We start from the raw sequence: 19,568 nt of genomic DNA, 5'->3' as shown, positions 1-19,568 counted from the left end.
AGCAGAACCAGGAGATCATTATACACTTCGACAACGATATTGTATGAGGATGTATTCTGATGGAAGTGGATTTCTATGACAAAGAGACCTAACTGAGTTTCAATGGATAAATGATGGACAGAAACAGCTACACCCAAAGAAGGAACACTGGGAAACGAATGTGAACTATTTGCATTTTTGATTTTCTTCCCGAGTTATTTTTACCTTCTGAATCCAATTCTCCCTATGCAACAGGAGAACTGTTTGGTTCTGCAAATATGTATTATATCTAGGATATACTGCAACATATTTAACATGTATAGGACTGCTTGCCATGTGGGGGGGGTGGAGGGAGGGAGGGGAAAAAACGAAACATAAGAGAGTGCAAGGGATAATGTTGTAAAAGATTACCCTGGCATGGATTCTGTCAATACAAAGTTATTATTAAATAAAATAAAATTAAAAAAAAAAGCATTTGGATGCTGTGGCATTTGGTGCCTATATGTTTAGTTTTGGTATTCATTGTCTATGATGCCTTTTACAAAATGTTGTTTCCCTGTTTATCCCTTTCAGTAAGATCTATTTTTGCTTTTGCTTTGTCTGAGATCATAATTGCTACCTCTGCCTTTTTCACTTCAACAGAAGCATAATATATTCTGCTTTAGCTCCTTATTTTAACTCTGTGTGTGTTTTTTTGTTTCAAGTGTGTTTCTTGAAAACAACATATTGTTGGATTCTGGTTTCTAATCCATTCTGCTATCTACTTTTGTTTTATGAGTGAATTCACCCCATCCACATTCACAGTTATGATTACTAATTGTGTATTTCTCTCCATCCTATCCCTTTCTGTTTATAGTTCTTTATCTTATTTTATCCTGTCTGTCCTCTAAAGTTGGTTTTGATTCTGATCATTGTCTTCTTTTTTCTGCCCTCGTCCTTTCTTTTATCCCTTTCCCTCCTATTTCCCTGTTGAATAAGATAGATTTCTATACTCAGTTGAAGTTGCATTCTCTCTCTCTCTCTCTCTTTCTCTTTTTGTCTCACTCTCGCTTTCTGTCAGTCTCTCACACACACTAATATATGAATGCATATATGTATCATATATGCAAATATATGTATATATTCCTTCTTTGAGCCAATTTAGCTATGAATGATGGTTAAATATTGTTTGTTCCACACACACCCATCATTTCCCTCTTCATTGTGAAAGGTCTTCTGTGTGTCTCTTTTAGGTAGGATAATTTTCCCCATTCTTCCTCTCTCTCTCTCGCTCTCTCTCCTTTTCCTTTTCTATGCATATTAATTTTTACATCATCCCAACATAATTGACTCACTCCCATGATTTCTGTCTATGTGATGTCCTTCTAATTGCCTTAGTAATCATAAAGTTCTTAGAAGTTACATATACCGTCTTCCAAAGTTGTCATGATTAAAAATAAGATAAACAGAGATATAAAATTCTGAGCATGTTCAATTTATTGGTAAGACCAGAAATTATCAATAAAATGAGTCTCTAATCTCCTCAGTCAGTCAAAAGATTACAAGGTACAGCTTGCTAATTTTCCTGTTTTTTGAGGGAAATACAAGAGAATAAAGAACAGGAAGTATTACAGACTGAAAACAATGTGATTGGTTACAAATGCAGAAGTATCATAGATAAGGGAAAGCAATATGATTGGATGGAAGTCTGAAATGCAGGAATAGCAACAACTTTCATCTTGTTGCTAGGGATACTACTCATTGGTGGTATCCATCTGCTTAACTAGTTAGTGTCACAGTAATATCATACTAGACTTTCCTGGACAGTGTTGCATAGATAACAAACCAGACTCCCTAGCATCCACATGCATCCTTCAAAGATAACATATTTCTTCTAATTATACAATGGCAATAGTTGTACAGAGATAATAGTTTTCTTTCCATTAAAATAACTTACAGGGAAACAACTTCTAAGTTTAACTCAGAGAGGAAAATTGAACCTCTGGAATTGTGAACTGAAAAGAAAAAGAAACATGGATCAAGCAGTTACAAAATGGAATCAGTTACAGAATGGATTAAATATAAAAACACCAAATCAAGATTTGATTTTAAATATAGAAATGCAAATCATTTAACCTTATTGAGTCCTTTGTGATTTCCCTTTAATGTTTACCTTCTTATAATTCTACTGAGTCATATTTGAAAGTAAACTTTTCTATTCAGTTCTGTTCTTTTCATCAGGAATGTTTGAAAGTCCTTTATTTCATCAAGTATTTATTTTTTCCCCTTTAAGTTCAGTTTTGCTGGTTATGTTATTCTTGGTTGTAACCTTGGTTGTTTTGCTTTTTTTTTGGCCTTCTAGAATATCATTTCCCAAGCCCTCCACTTCTGTAATATGGTAGCTGTGAAATCTTGTGTGATCTTGATTGTTGCACCACATTATTTGAAAAGTTTCTTTCTGGCAAATTGAAATATTTTTCTTTGGCCTGGGAACTCTGGGATTTTGCTCTAATATTCCTAGGTGTTTTTGTTTTGGGATTTCTTTTTTTTTTTAATTTTATTTTATTTAATAATAACTTTGTATTGACAGAATCCATGCCAGAGTAATCTTTTACAACATTATCCCTTGTACTAGCTTATGCTTCGTTTTTTCCCCTCCCTCCCTCCACCCCCCCCAAGATGGCAAGCAGTCCTATATATGTTAAATATGTTGCAGTATATCCTAGATATAATACATATTTGCAGAACCAAACAGTTCTTCTGTTGCACAGGGAGAATTGGATTCAGAAGGTAAAAATAACTCGGGAAGAAAATCAAAAATGCAAATAGTTCACATTCGTTTCCCAGTGTTCCTTCTTTGGGTGTAGCTGTTTCTGTCCATTATTTATCCATTGAAACTCAGTTAGGTCTCTTTGTCATAGAAATCCATTTCCATCAGAATACATCCTCATACAATATCGTTGTCGAAGTGTATAATGATCTCCTGGTTCTGCTTGGGATTTCTTTTGGGTAGATTGTTTCCATTTCTATTTATTTTCTGGTTCTATGATATTGGGGAAGTTTTCCTTGACAATTTCTTGAAATGTGATGTCTAAGTTCTTTCTTCAATTATGTCCTCCAATAATTGTTAAATAATCTCTTCTCAATATATTTTCCATGTCGCTTATTGATAGTTCACATTTTCTTTTATTTTGACTTTGCTTTATTGTTTCTTGATGTTTCATGGAGTCATTGACTTCCAAATGATCAATTATAATGTTTAAGGAATTATTTTTATCAGTGTATTTTTGTGCCTCTTTTCCCATTTAGTCAATGACAGATGTTTTTAAGATGTTATTTTCTTCAGTATTTTTGTGTTTCTTTTACCAAGTTGTTATCTTTTTCATAATTTTCTTCTTTTGGTCTCATTTTTACCCAATTTTTCTCTACTACATTATTTACTTTTGAAAATAAATTTTACAAGTTCTTTTAAGAATTCTTTTTGGGCTTGTGCCCAAAACATTTTTATCTTTAAATCTTTGCTTATAGCTAATCCTGCATGCAGAGCTAACAGAGGGGAATCCTCTGTAACTCCTGACCAGTTATCAGGTCTCCTTACCATCTCTGATTTGAGAGCTCCCAAGCCTGCTTCTATTTCTGTTGCTACCACCTCATCTCACTACTTATAATTTATTCACATGAGCTCCAGGCTAGCTTTTACTACCATGTCACAAATTTCTACTTCCAATTTCCTAAGATATATCAGAGTGGAAGAATATCTCATTCTGAACTTTTGTTACCTCTACCACTGCAGAATTTGATTTAAGATATTATTTTAAAATTGGAGGGAGATGTTGTAAGAGAGCTCAGCTGATTGCTTCCTCTACACCACCTTGCCTGGACTCCTTACATTTTTATATTAAAAAGAAATTTGCTATCTATTATATAGAAGCATTTGTTTTGTGATAAGCTAGGTGCCACATGACAGTGAAGACTCAGTTCTTTCAAAAGAAAATAACATATGGAAAATCTCTATTGATCCCTTCTATTGCTAGTTGCTTCTCTCAAGAAATTACTTTGTATGTAATATGTATGCATTGTTTTTGTCCAATAGATAGTAAACTTGTAGAGGGCAGGAATTGCTTAATTTTTATCTTTTTCAACAGCTACCAGCATGTGTGGCACATGGTAGATATCTAAAAGTATTTGTTTCAAAATAATCAAAAGTAAATGTGAGAAATTATAACTACAAAATCAAGTCCCAAAGAAAAGATATGAGAAGGCACTTTCCCATTTTCTTTGTAAAGATAGTCATGGAACACTATATATAATGGCAGACTTTACTTGATGTGTTTGGTTTCTTTGTTATAAGGGATGGCTCCCCTGAAAAAGGGAAAGAAGAGAGATCTTTTTTTTTTGCCTCCATGGCATTCCATCTTTTAGGATATTGATCTATATAAATTTCACAGTCCCACTTCAATTAGAAAGATAGACTTACTATATGCCAGGCATTGTATTAAGTGCTACAGATACAAAGGCAAAAAATATAGACTCTGTACTCTGGGAGAGAGCATCTTCTTAAAAGAAATTTGAACCCTGGCTTGCTTACTAAAAAGCCAAAGCCCTTTTCTCTATTGCTTCCTTTTCTGGACTTTTGTTTCTCTATCTGAAAAATAAGTTATCTAGACTAACATCCCTCCAATTTCTAAAAGCCTGTATCAGAGGCAGGACAATGTAATAATTGGAAGAACAATAGACTGTGAGTCAGGAGATCTGTATTTCTCACTTTAATTAAGATACAGTCTCTGAATCCAAATTTCTTTGTCTGTCAATTGGAAATGACATGACTACAATGATATATGACTGTATCACTAAAACTTAACATAGTATCTGATACATAGAAAATGCTTAAATATTTTTTATTGATTGAAAACAGAAAATTGATTGATTCATTCATTTAAAGAACATTTATTGAGTGCATGTTATATATAAGGATATACACCCCATCTACCTAAACCTACTTCAGATACTTACAAACTGGGTGACCCTGGGCAAGTCACTTAAACCTTTTTGCCTCAGTTTCTTCATATTCCACGGGATGATAATAGTACCTATCTTCCTGAGCAGTTGTGAAGATCTAATAACATGATGTATATAAAGAGTTCGGCCAACATTAAAAGCACTATGTAACTGTTACTGTTATTGTTGTTAATAATAATAATATAGTTATAAGAGTCATAAATGATCAAAGATCTTTGAAAATTACAGACACTTTAAATATGACATTTGTGACTCTTTAATATATTTTAATCAACATTTTAAAATCTTATTAAGAGATGTCTATCTGAATTGATCATAGGACTTACTTGATTTAAAATCATAAAGATCCTCCAAGCCAAACTTTTCATTTTGCTTTATAATCCAGAAAGTTCCATGTCTTGCTTCAAGTTACATCTGTGTCATGTCAAAACTATTACCTGTGATCTCAAATCCAAGGCTCTTTCCATTGATCTATGCTCCAATCTGTAAATTTCCCATTTCTTTTACCCTCTATCTTGCTGTCCCATTCCTACTAGGACTTCCATTTGGGGAAGAGACCCAAGCCCATCATGCTTCATTCCCCTTCTGGCTCTGCTTCTAACTTCCTAGACTTTGTCACTATACTTTAGCTGCTATCTCATTCTAGAACTTCCCTCTGTGCTTCCTCATCCTGGAACATCCATTTGTCCTTTATGGTCATTTCACCCCAGAATATACTTCCACTGTAATGAATCAAAAGGCATAGAATAGACGACCTTTAATCCCCTCCTGGCTCTGCTGGCTTTCCAGATTTCAGTATTATCTTCCCACCAGTAGTATCTACCTCCTCATCCTGACACTTTTTTTTTTGATTGTTATCTTTCTTTATTAAAAAATAAGCTCCATGAAGGTAGGAAATTTTTTTGTTTGTTTGTTTGTTTTTGGTGTTTACTTTTAAGCATTATTTTTCGTGCTTAGCACAGTGTTTGGCACATAATAATGCTTTAAAAGTACTTTTATCTGAATTTATTTGCTATATTCATGTTAAAAATGCACATACATAGAAATAATACCTATTCTATAGGGTATATATAGTACATAAGCCTTGAGCTTCATTCAGCTTTCACTCACTGTCAAGTTGGATTGTCAGAATTCTATTACCTCTCTCTTTAGTGTTATAGATTTTATGGAAAGGGATCGGAGGCTAGCATTTTCTACTTCTATTGCTATTGAGCCTTTATCTAATGTGTTTCTCTCAATATCAATAACTAATTAATCTCTCTCCAATATCAATTTGATCCATTGATCTCAATATCAATTAACTAATTAACATCAATGAGCTTTTACAAAGGGACATTTGCTGCAAAAGTATAGTGAGATTAGAAGCATAAAAACAATAATCAGGGTATATTCTCTTCTACATATCCATTCAATTCCTTGGGAAATGAGTTCAAAAAATTTTTTTCTTTTTTCTTTCTTTCTTTCTTTCTTTCTTTCTTTCTTTCTTTCTTTCTTTTGAGTTCAAATTTAAAGGAGTTTCTGAAAAGCATTCTTTCCACTTTGTTAACTCCTTAATATGGAATAGATAATGGACAAGTTGCTCCTTTGCTTGAAGAACATGTTAATTCCTGGCTGAATTGAATCAAGCAGATTACTCCTGAGAGCTGGCTCCTTTCTAGATCTAACTGTTGCAAGTAGCAACAAACTCTATTATGGACTCCAACTGTGGGACTTCTCATGGCTTTTCTAATGTTTCAAAGCTTCAATCTTATTGGAACTCGGTTCATTCCATCTCCAATAATCATTTAATTCAATAAATATTTATTGAGCACCTACTATGTGCAGGCACTGTGTAAGCACTGGGGATTCAAAAAGAAGCAAAAAAAGGTCTATTCCCTCAAAGAGTTTACAATCTAATACAGAGGGGAGCAACATGCAAACAAATATGTACAAAGCAACTTCTTATAAATAAGAAATAATTGATGGAGAGAAGGTGCTAATTCTATCATTTAACTAAAAGCAGGAAAATAAATAAAAGAGAAGACAGAAACAGGAAACTGTCTTCACTGACATGGTGAGAAAGACACACCGAGAGAGACGGAATGACAGAGAGACAGAGAGAGACAGAGACAGAGACACAGAGAGAGATTTTGTCCATTTCAAACTTTTGCCTGCAGCTAGTCAACATTTACTAAGTGTCTCCTATGTGGCAAGAAATGTGCATAAGTACTTATGCAAGTAAGAATACTGTGTATTCTTTGTGAATACAAGAAAATTTATAAACAACAATAATAACAAAAATCCTAGTCTCTACTTTCAAGGAATTCACAATTTGTTTGTTTTTTTTTTTTTTTTTTTGGAAAAGTTGCAAGCAACTATGAATTGTGGGTAGTCTCTCACAAGGGAAAGCACTAAGAGTAAGGAGAACTTAAACATACACTAACTTCTAACTCAACCTTAATTATAACATTCTATATACCTTTGCATGTGTGAGAAATAATTCATTTGAACCCCTACTCTAGTCCAATTAATATTAATCAGTTTGATGATTCCATGGGAATAATGATTCTAAGTTCTGTATTAGACTCCAGAACGATGAGCTACAGATTATATATTCACTTATTTAATCATAGGAAGTTAACTAGAGGGATTCTACCTTGGTTTTTCTTTGTCAGTATGACCAAACCTAGAGTGTGGAAGTGACTGGAATGCTTGGCAAAGTCCTCCAATTTATTTTTGTGCTTCCAGACCATTCTCTCTTGTCAAACATGATCAGGTGATCATTCTATGGCCATCTCATGACCACTTAATTAGTGAAGATACCCAATGATTCACTCAATCTGTGACCTCCCAACCTCCCTCCCCCATAATGTATCATTTTTGGCTTTCAAGTGCAAGATCTATCAGCCAATAAGATTCTCTATTTTATCATGCCTCTTTCATATATTGAGGTATTAAACTCTATAAATACAAGGTCCTGGAAGAAGGGGACATTTCAGATCTTGAAAAAGATCTGAGGTCTGTTTCATTAGAGGGGACCTTGCACCCTTTAATAAAGTGCCATTAGCTCAAAGTCTACATCACTTTCTTTTTTTATAGGTTAGGCAATGAAGTCAAATCATCATCCTGTGATATGAATGATCCTCTTTGAAAATGAAGGAAGAACAATAACAACAACAGCATGTTCTGAAATAGGAAGGAAAAGAACCCTTCCATCTTGCATTTCTGGAAGCTGATATGTGGATTAGCAGTAGGCAGATATTAAGCATTCTCTAAGGTCTGAATCCTCAAAGTCTACTTACATAATTACATATATCAAATGCCAAATTATCATAAAAGACTAATGTTATCCAACCAGAAACTGAATTTTGAGTCTTGTTTTCTTAATTAATTTGACAGGTGATGCTTTTTTGTTTTTGTTTTTGTTTTTGTTCTGTGACTTGCAAGTCATCAGCACTCTTTTCTTAGTAGAATCAGGCAAATTCAGAAAGAATGGACTTGTTGTTATTGTACTTACAATATAGAATAAGATTTTAAGTTTGAAGCAACATTCTTCCATATATCAATTTATATGGAGTATCACTTTGTAATCCATTTCCTTGATCATGAAAAAAGCTTATTGTGGCTACCTGTAATTCCATCATAAACTTTTAAGCATACCACAGTTAAAATTCTTCATTTTTTAAAAAAAGAAGGGAAAAAATGTTCCAGTTGAATTCAGTTTCTTCATAATTTTTACTTTCATGCCCATAGGAATATGTAGTTCTTCAGTACTTGGCATTTTGGCTAATGATTCCTAAGTCTTGAGTTAAAAAATAGGACAAGAGAGGAAAGTTCATATCCTGTCCCTAACTAAGTTTACATTCCTGTTTTCTTCAAGTTTTGCCTTTGTGAAGAGGATTAAAAGTGAAAATCTTCAAGGAAAATTCATTATAGTTTTCTCTGGCCTGAATCAACTTACTTCCCTTTTACTCTGTGAAGTTGAAGGCAAGAGGTTTTGTTTTTTTTTTTTTTTTAAGTTTTCTTAGGCTCTCAGTCAATAGACTTCAAGTCTCAAAGACTCATTATATTATGGTAGGTTTTTCCAGTAATAACTTCTTTTTTTCTATTTTCCTTAGAGTCAAATTCATCCCATAGAGACTGGATAAAAAAGTTGTCTGAATGGTTTATAACCTGATTCTGCTGTGCAAACATAAAGCCTGAGTATGGGCAAACTTTCAATAAAAATAGTTTGGGGCTTTCTATGACTCATTAGCTTAATTAGTTCTAGCATTACACCAAATGACCATGAAGACCAACTTACTTTACTTACATGGCACTCCTAAATAAGGTCAGGTCTCTTGAAAATGTAGATCCTCAATAATAAAAGAGACCAAATGAAAGAATAAATGGATTAACTGAGTGATTTCTACATTACATAAAAGCATAACTTGAAGATATTATAGATTTGGTTCCAGACTATCACAATAAAATTAATATAGCAATAAAGCAAGTCACATGAATTTTTTGGTTTCCCAGTGCATATAAAAGTTACCTTTACACTAAACTGTACTCTATTAAGTGTGCAATAAAATTATGTCTAAAAATCGTACAGACCTCAATTTTAAAATACTTTATTGATAAAAAAATAAGTTATCATATGAGCCTTCAGTGAATTATAATATTTTTGCTGCTAGCAGGTCTCGCCTTGATGACTACTTATTGATAAGGGATTGATTGCTGAAGGATAGGATGACTACGGCAATTTCTTAAAATAAGAAAGCATGAAGTTTGCTGCATGAATTGACTCCTCTTTTCACTTAAACATTTAGCTATGTAAAGTTATTAATTGACTTAATTTCAATATCGTTGTGTCAGGGTATAGGGAAACTCAGGGAAAGAGCGAGACAGGAACGGTCATTTGGTCAAAATGCACAGAAAATGTATATTAAATTCATCATCTTATATGAGTATGATCTGTAGTGTACTCAAATGATGTTATACTAATATCATTAAAGACAACTGATATAATATATAATATATATAATAATAAATAAGTTTGAAATATTGCAAAAATTAACAAAATATGACACAAAGAAATAATGCACAATAAAGCAAGATATGTTTGTTGAGAAATTTCTTAGATTTATTATTGTTATTATTGTTGTTGCCTAGCTCCAATATTTTTATAAAGCAAATAACACAAATTATTTTTAGTATTTTATTCAAATAAAACCAATAATTTATTCTGTTTTTATAATAAATCTTAAATAATCATCAAAATTCATATAATACATATATAGGTTAGAAATTCTTTGCAATTTTCATATTTATAATTTCTAAAATGAAAATTACCCCATCTAGAATTCTTCAGACATAATAGTATTCTATATCATACTGTCAGATCTTAACACTGATTTTTTAAAAATTTATATTGATAAGAACTAAAGATAAATATTACAAAAGAGCAATGGAAAAGATGATGGTAAGGATGAGTAGGTTGTAAGGTATATACAAGGATCTCCAAATGAGGACTGGATAAAGGATGTCAAGAAAAATATGTATGAGAAATAAAATCTCAACTGGTCATGTGGTAAGAAGAAAGGTAGAAAAATAAATGACCAAGATGTATCAAAGGTGCCTACCAATGTAGGGAGAAAGGAAAGAAGGCCTCCAGCACATTGAGAGGTGGGTAGGAAGGTAGGGAAAGTAATAGTCATTTATTAAATGCTTACTGTAGGAGTTAGAAATACAAACAAAAAGCAGGATAGACTTTGCTCTTAGGGAGATTACATCATAATGAGCGAAAATAATTCATAAACAGAAATTAGAAAATGAATGGATATGGAAAAAATAAGACAACCTATTCAGGAACTGGGGCAGCAAAGACCTTCAGGTCACAAGCACTGCAAAGCAGAAGGAAGTGGAAGGGAAAATATATTTCTCTATTACTAAGAAATATTATTTCACTTTCTTTAAAAAAAAAAACTAGTTGATTAAATTGAAATTGGTGTAGCCTCTTACTGATTGATTAGAACTTTGCTTTCCTTGAAGAAAGATGTTTTAATTTATGTAGATAGGAATACTTAAAAATTTCAAGAATTGTGGCCATTGCTTTACCACTGTACCCACTCCAAAGGATCTCTCAACACTGCCCTCATCCCAAAATTGTGCAGTGTAGAAAATTCTAGCTCAACACAAACCCACACACATAATATACTCAAAATATGTATCTGTCGGATAGTTGGTGATCTATAAAGATTAGAAATGGCTGTGATAATTCATATATAGTTGTTGTTCAGATGTTTTTCAGGCATGTCTGATTCTTTGTGACTTCATTTTGGATTTTCTTGGCAGAGATATCACAGAGAAACTATTGTTTGGCATTTCCTTCTCCAATTCATTTTATAGATGAAAGAACTGAGCCAAAAGGATTAAATGACTTGTCCAGGCTCACATAGCAAGCATCTGAGGTCAGATTTGAATTTAGGAGATGAGCCTTTATATATATATATATATATATATATATATATATGTATATATATATATATATATATATATATATATATATATATATATATATACATATATATATATATATATTATATATATATATATATATATAATATATATATATTCTAATGGATACACACATGCAATAATTACACTATGATACTAGATTTTTTGATAGTTTTTTTTTAAGAGCAGGCACATTATTTGTTATACCTTCTATACAGAGTATATATTGTTATGAAGGTTTTAATATTGTCATCTTAGAAGACTCAGAGTAGTAGGTAAACCAAAAGCGATGAGGAGTTGTATGGCATGTATAAGTAGATTGCAGAATATTACCAGTGCTGGTTTGGAAAGAAGTAGCATCATCAAGGATGAAATAGAATCATCAAGAATGATCCAAACATTATGAAGGATGAAATAGCATCATCAAGGATGAAGTACTATCATCAAGAATGATCAAGACACTAAGGAAATACATGATCAGAAAAGCAGTACAAGTAGAGTGTTAAAGTTAAAGGGAGTGTAAAAGATAATAGATAGATAGATAGCCCAATGCCTACAAAGATAACTACAAGATGTTAAAAGACCTAAAAGGAGATTTTTTGGAATACAAGTAACATTCCAGATAAAAAGGAGTGAGTGGATTGCAATCTGCACCAATGTCAAAAAAAAAAAAAAAGAAAAAGAAGTCAAAGAGAATAAAGAGACACTATATTATTAAAGGGACAATAGCAATCCTAAAGGACAGAGAACATACCTCTTTAAAAAGACAGAAGAAAAGAAATAAAAAGAAAGAGGAAAAGAAAAAGAAAGAAAGAAAGAAAGAAAGAGGGAAAAAAGAAAGAAAAAGAGGGAAAGAAAGAAAGAAAAAGAAAAAAAAGGAAAGGACAGAAAGAAGGAATGAAGAAGAAAGGAGGAATGAAGGAAGAAAGGAAGGGAGGGAGGGAAGAAGGGAGAGAGAGAGGGAAGATGGAAGAAAGAAGAGAAAAGAAAAGAAAAAGAAGGAAAATGAAAAACCCTTTTCAATATTGACAACATTGGCAAATAAAGAGTTCTCCAGGTGTTGATAATGGGATACTTGTCAATGAAGCAACTGAAGATTTTGGATCCTGAATTGAACTTGAAACATTAAGATCAATGATAATGCCCTTTTGTGCCACTCTCTTAAGTAGAGAAGTTGGCCCATTTTCAACAATATCAAAACCATCATTATTTATATGCTCATGTGAATATTTCAGCTCTTCAATTGTTTGACAACTTACAGTGTTCAAGGTTCTGAGAGACAGTGATTTGCCCAGTCTGAGCAGACTGAGTTTAGTGTTAAGACTTGAATCTAGGTCTTCCTGAATCTGAGGCTAGCTCCCTATTCCCTATTCTTTCACTGTCATACTTGTTACTATGAAATAAAACAAAGAGGAATCCCATTTTCATATTCTATAATCTTTTGTCAAGCATTCTTTAAGTTTGATACTTTCTAAAATGAGTTTCATAATTTGTTATTTTATGGCCCTGATTTTAATGAGAGGAATAAAATGAGTGGTTTTTAAAGACTTTTTGAAGCCTTTGGCTCTCTATTTTCAGTTTTATTCAGCAGATGTTTATACTCCCTCTGGTGGTTGGTTCATATTGATATTCTCAGTTATTATTGTTATTATTTTTTTTGGTTCTAGTAGCTCCAAGGATAAAGATATGATTGTGACTACAGAAGATTATGGAATTAAATGTCCTTAAATATCCACACACACAGACATACACACACATACACTATATATTCACATGCATATACACACTATATTTGTATATGTTTATATATACACACCATGTTACATATACACAGATATACTATATATGATAGTATATACAAACTATAAACACATACATTATACATACTATATAAGTTTATATATAAATAAAATACATGCTATATAAGTATACATAAATAAATATATATGTAATATGCACACATACTTTTTAAAAATCTGAACTGTTCTGTGTATTGATGATCAAAATGACTTCTACCATAGTTTCTTTATCCATTTTCTTCTCTTTACAATGTATTTAAGAAGGAAAAAAAGGTTAGTGATTATGGTAGCTTTCAATATGAGAAAAAAAGTTCTGCAAGTAAAATCTGGAAGATTACCCCTCAGGAGAAATTATACAAAGGATTCTTATTTAGGTGTGGGTTTGATGGTTGAACCAAAAAACTTTCTGGTCTCTTCCAAATCTTAGATTCTGTAATTTTATGACAAATTCTGGAGTCACACTTCTCTGTCAAAAGAAACAGTTTTATTTGGCTCTTTTGACTTTCCTTTTTATAACACATACAATTTTTCAAGTGTTGAATAAGCCGCTTAAAATATCAAAATGATAACCCTAAGTTTCTGGATTTTTCTGATTTTATGATAATTCTATAGGGCTCATTAAGGCTATTGGCAGCAGTTGCTTCTTTCCTGTCCTCCCCACAGATCAGCTGCCTTGCCTCTCTTCTATTTTTTTTATTAAAGCTTTTTTATTTTCAAAACATATGCATAGATCATTTTCAACATTCACCCTTGCAAAACCTTGTGTTCCAAACTTTTATCCCCCTTACCATCGAGACCTCCTCCCCTAGACAGCAAGTAATTCAGTATATGTTAAATATATGCAATTCTTCTATACATATTTACACAATTATCATGCACACAAAAAAAATCAGATCAAAAAGGAAAAAATGAGAAAGAAAACAAAATGCAAGCAAACAACAACAAAAAGAGTGAAAATGCCTTGTTATGATCCACATTCAGTTCCCACAGTCCTTTCTCTGGATGCAGATGGCTCTTTTTTTCACAACATCATGGGAACTTGCCTGAATCATTTCATTGTTGAAAAGAGTCACATCCATCAGAATTGATCATCATATAGTATTGTTGTTAAAGTATATGATGATCTCCTGGTCCTGCTCATTTCATTCAGCATCAGTTCATGTAAGTCTCTCCAGGCCTTTCTGAAATCATCCTTCTCATCATTACTTATAGAACAATAATATTCCATAACATTCATATACCATAACTTATATAGCTATTCTCCAGCTAATGGGCATCCACTCAGTTTCCAGTTTCTTGTCACTACAGAAAGGACTGCTACAAACATTTTTGCACATGTGGGTCCCTTTCCCTCTTTTAAGATCTCTTTGGGATATATTCCCAGTAGAAACATTGATGTATCAAAGGGTATGCAGTTTGATAGCCCTTTGGGCATAGCTCTAAATTGCTCTCCAGAATGATTGGATCAATTCACAGCTCCACCAACAATGTATTAGTGTTCCAGTTTTCCCACATCCCTTCAACATGCATCATTATCTTTTCTGGTCACTTTAATTAATCTGAGAAGTGTGTAGTGGTATCTCAGAAGTTGTCTTAATTTGCATCAAAAGTATGCATAGTTTGATAGCCCTTTTGGCATAGTTCCAAACTTCTTGCAAAGGCATTGTGAACATCAACTTTAGCAGATATTATAGTTCAAAGAGACTTTCAATAAGAAAGAATAAAACATTCTGGCCATTCTGGATACATATCCTTAAATAATTTCAGTTCAATTTCTTTAATGTTTTTGGTACCCAATAGGAGTAAATTAGTAAACACTTGGAGGGAAGTGATTTAACCTGAGAACAAATAAGATATAGATCTTTAGGAAATGATGTTTAATCCTATGCTAAGCTGTTGAAAATTCAAGAAAATTTGATGAATCTCATTTGTCTCCTACCTTCTGTTCTTAGCAGCAGGGTTCTTTTCTAATTTCTTCTTTGCACTCCAATTTTATTTCTTGTTCCTTCAGTTCTTTTATTAGGTCTTCTAGCCATTCTCAGGAGGTTTGTTATTATCTTCTTGTCTCTGATTCTAGATAAAACTATTTCTTAATTAGTTCCTTTTTTTTTTTTGAACTTTTGGAGACTGAGATGACCTAAAGTAATCCTTCATTGAATTAATTTGTTGTTTGTATGGTTTTATTAATTTTCTTGGTTACATGTTGTTGTTGTCCCTGGTTCCCTATGGAGAATTCTTTGTGGAAAATTTCTTCTTCTTTTCTTCTTTTTTTTCTTCTAGTTGCTGTTTGGTTACTTGGCAAATGTTTGCTTTTTTGAAATACTGAAGTAGAATTCAATAGATTTCTTCACTCACTCATCTTGTCTGTTGCTTCAGATAGCACTGAAATAGGCCTCATTACCTGACCCTTCCTTCCCCTTTCCACCAATGGCTATCTCTTTTCTCTTGTGCTCACTTTCTCTCCCTTCATATGACCACTCTCCAAATTCAGGCTCCTGTGACTTCTAACCAAAATTATCACAGTAACTTCCTGATTGGTCTTATTTCCTCAAATGTTTCCCTTCTCCAATTGATCTTCCAGACTCCTATGAAACTGACATACTTAAAGGATGGTTGAACCATGTTATTATTACCCATTTCAAGAAACTTGAGTGGCTCACTCTTGCCTCCAAGACAAAATACAAACTCCTCTAAATTTTGTTTTAATTCTTCACAGTTTGACTCCAATCTGTATTTCCAGACTTAATTACCATCACATCCCTCTCTCTTTTTTTATTATAGCTTTTTATTTACAAGTTATATGCATGAGTAATTTTTCAGCATTTACAATTGCAAAATCTTTTGTTCCAATTTTTCCCATCCTTTCCCCATCCCTTCCCCTAGATGACAGATAGACCAATCCATGTTAAATATGTTAAAGTATAATTTAAATACAACATATGTATATATGTCCATACAGTTATTTTGCTATACAAAAAGAATAAAACTTTGAAATAGTGTACAATTAACCTGTGAAGGAAATCAAAAACGCAGGTGGACAAAAACAGAAGGATTGGGCAGTCTATGTAGCGGTTCACACTCATTTCTCAGGGTTCTTTCACTGGGTGTAGCTGCTCTATTCATTACTGCTCTATTGGAACTGATTTGGTTCATCTCATTGTTGAAGATGGCCACATCCATCAGAATTGATCATCATATGGTATTGTTGTTGAAGTATGTAATGATTTCCTGGTCTTGCTCATTTCACTCAGCGTCAGTTCATGTAAGTCTCTCCAGGCCTCTCTAAAATCATCCTGCTGATCATTTCTTATAGAACAATAATATTCCATAATATTCATATACCACAATTTATCCAGCCATTCTCCAATTGATGGGCATCCACTTAGTTTCCAGTTTCTGGCCACTACAAAGAGACGCCCCTCTCTCGTATTCTTTCCAAACCAAACAAAATGTTTTTATTGTTTTTCCCTGTATATTACTTTATATCTCTTGCCTCTGTACTTTTGCATAGCTTGTCACCATGACCAAAATACCCTTTTTATATGTCTGTCCCTCCTAGAATTGCTGACTGCATTCAAAGGTCAACTTAAATATGGTACCATCACTTACCTCTAGTCTTTCCTGATTTCCTACAATTCTCATCTCTCTTCTCCCCTAAATATAACTGCTTTCTTTTTACTTGTATATAGTATGTACTTGATTAAATGTAGTAGAAAATGAACTTTTTGAAGTTAATGACTCTTTAAAAAAAAAAAAAACCTTTGGCTCTTAATCCCAGCTCCTAGCACATAGTAAGTGCTTAATAAATATTTGTTGAGCAACAGAATGTTATGGAAAGAGCCCAATATTTTGAGTCAGAGGACTTAGACTCAAATATTGACTTTATCATTTTCAGACTAGGAATTATATGTCATTGGGCAAGCTACTTAATTTCTCTAGACTCAGTTTCCTCATCTGTAAAATGAGATGGTTGGATTAAATGATGTCTAAAATCTCTTCAAATTCAAATTCTATAACATGCCCATTCTATAATTTAATTAAATTAGCCAGTTAACAGGAAGGGTGTTTTCAAATCTTCCCCAAAACGTCAAATGGTTCTTATTGACAGGACAAACTACCTTGTCCATCCTTCTGAAACATGTCCACATCTTCTGGAAGATGAACTCTTAGGGACTTATGTGAATTTATGCTAAGTGATGGACTTGGATCTTTTCAACAATGAGATAATTCAAAGCAATTCTAATAGACTTGAGATGGAATATGCCATTAGCATCCTGAGAGAGAAATATGGAGACTGAATGTGGATCAAAGCATAGTATTCTCAACTTTTTTTTGTTGTTTATTTGTTTTATTTTTCTTCTTCACATTTTTTCTTTTTGATTTGATTTTTCTTATACAGCATAACAAATATGGAAATATATTTAGAAGAATCATACATGTTTTACCTGTATTGTTTTCTATCTTGAGGAGAAAGGAGGGGGAGAAGGATAAAAAATTGAAACACAAGATTTTACAAAGATGAATGTTGAAAGCTATTTTACATGTATTTGGAAAAATAAAATATTATTAAAATTGCCAAAGGCAAAAAAAAAAAAAGAAAGAAGAAAAAAATAGCTCTTAGACTCCAAACAAGTAACTATAGTAAACGAGGACTGAGCTGCAATCCCTGAACAGGTACAAAGCAAAACCAAGAGTTTTAGCCAGCAGGTGGCAGTGTTTCAGACAACTTTAAGCCATCCTACTTATAAAGATTCAGCCCCAGAGAAAAAAGGCACTCAATTACTGAGAGTACTCAAAACTCCTTCAGGAAGTGGAAGTTATATTGAGGACTGCTCCTTGCATGAAAAGGTCTAATTTGAAATTGGATCAGTTTCTTATTTAAATAAGAAGTTTAGGATTTCTAAAAAAAAGTCTTTCAGATACTAATAATAATAGCCAGCATTTATATAAGACTTTAAGTTCTGCAAAGGGATATTTATTATTTTGTTTGATCCTCACAACACCTTGGGAATAAGCTGTTATTATCCTCATTTTGCAGATAAGGAAACTGAGATTGGAAGAAGATGACTTGTACAGTGTCTCATAGCTGAAGGGTTTATACTCAGGAATTCCTAATTGGAAGTCCAGCATTTTTATTTACTGCATCAAATTGACAAGAAATCTGGCAAATGGGAGAGCTGCTTTAAGCCTGCTGTGTTATCCAAGTTTTTTTTTTTTTTTTTTAAAATTGCTATAGACTTCTGGGTTCTACTCATTCGCCTCATAATGGAGTGATTCTTGAAGAGCTTTTAGAAATGATCTAACCTACCCTTTCATTTTATAAATGAGGGAAATGAGCCTCAGAAAAGGGAAAGTATTCTTTAATATAGTATAAAGCCAGTTAGTGAGTAAATGGACAAAAAACAAATCTCTGGGTTCCTTGTCATGTTCTCTTTCCTATGCACCTGTGTTTTTCACAAATAAGAACCTTCATGTCACAGAGATAGCTGAAACCAGATTCACATAATAAGGCAACATATTATGGCAGACTAAATTCTAGACATTAATCAAGATAATCTTTTCTTCACTTATCACCTCAGACACTTCCTAACTGTATGAACCTGGTGGTGCTGCTTAACCTCTTTCAGCTTCTATTTTCTCATCTGCAAAATGGAAATAATACTAGCACTTTATTCACAATGTTACTATGAGAATCAGATGAGATAGTATTTGTGTGAAGTCCCTTTCATACTTGCAATGAATCTCCTAAATGTGGATTCTAGGACTAATAATTAGCATAGCTCCTTTCTCCAAAAAAGAACAAAATAGTTTAACTGTGATATGATTCTCCCATGGTAAAATTACACTTCCCTTGGGCTATCCAGGAAGAAGCTGTTGTTGCCATCCTCCATTAGCTGTAGGCTCCAAAGTGTGAGCAAGAAAGAATAATAAGAAAGAAGCATCTCTTTTCAACAATGAGGTGATTCAGGCCAATTCAAATAGGCTTGTTATGGAGAGAGCCATCTGCATCCAGAGAGGACTATAGGGTCTAAATGGGGAATCACAACATAGTATATTCATATATTTTTGTTGTTATTTGCTTGCTTATTTTTTCTTTCTCATTTTTATTTGATTATTCTTTTGTAGCATGATAAATGTGGAAATATGTTTAGAAGAATTACACATGTTTAACTTAAGTTGGATTGCTTGCTGTCTATGGGGAAGGGATAAGGGAGGGAGAAAAATTAGGAACACAAGGTATTACAAGGGTGAATGTTAAAGACTATCTTTACATGTATTTTGAAAAATAAAAAGCTATTATAAAAAAGAAAGAAG

The sequence above is a fragment of the Antechinus flavipes genome, chromosome 1 (genome assembly GCF_016432865.1).
Source record: "Antechinus flavipes isolate AdamAnt ecotype Samford, QLD, Australia chromosome 1, AdamAnt_v2, whole genome shotgun sequence".
Classification (NCBI taxonomy): Eukaryota; Metazoa; Chordata; class Mammalia; order Dasyuromorphia; family Dasyuridae; genus Antechinus; species Antechinus flavipes.
This window is presented reverse-complemented; position numbering follows the sequence as displayed.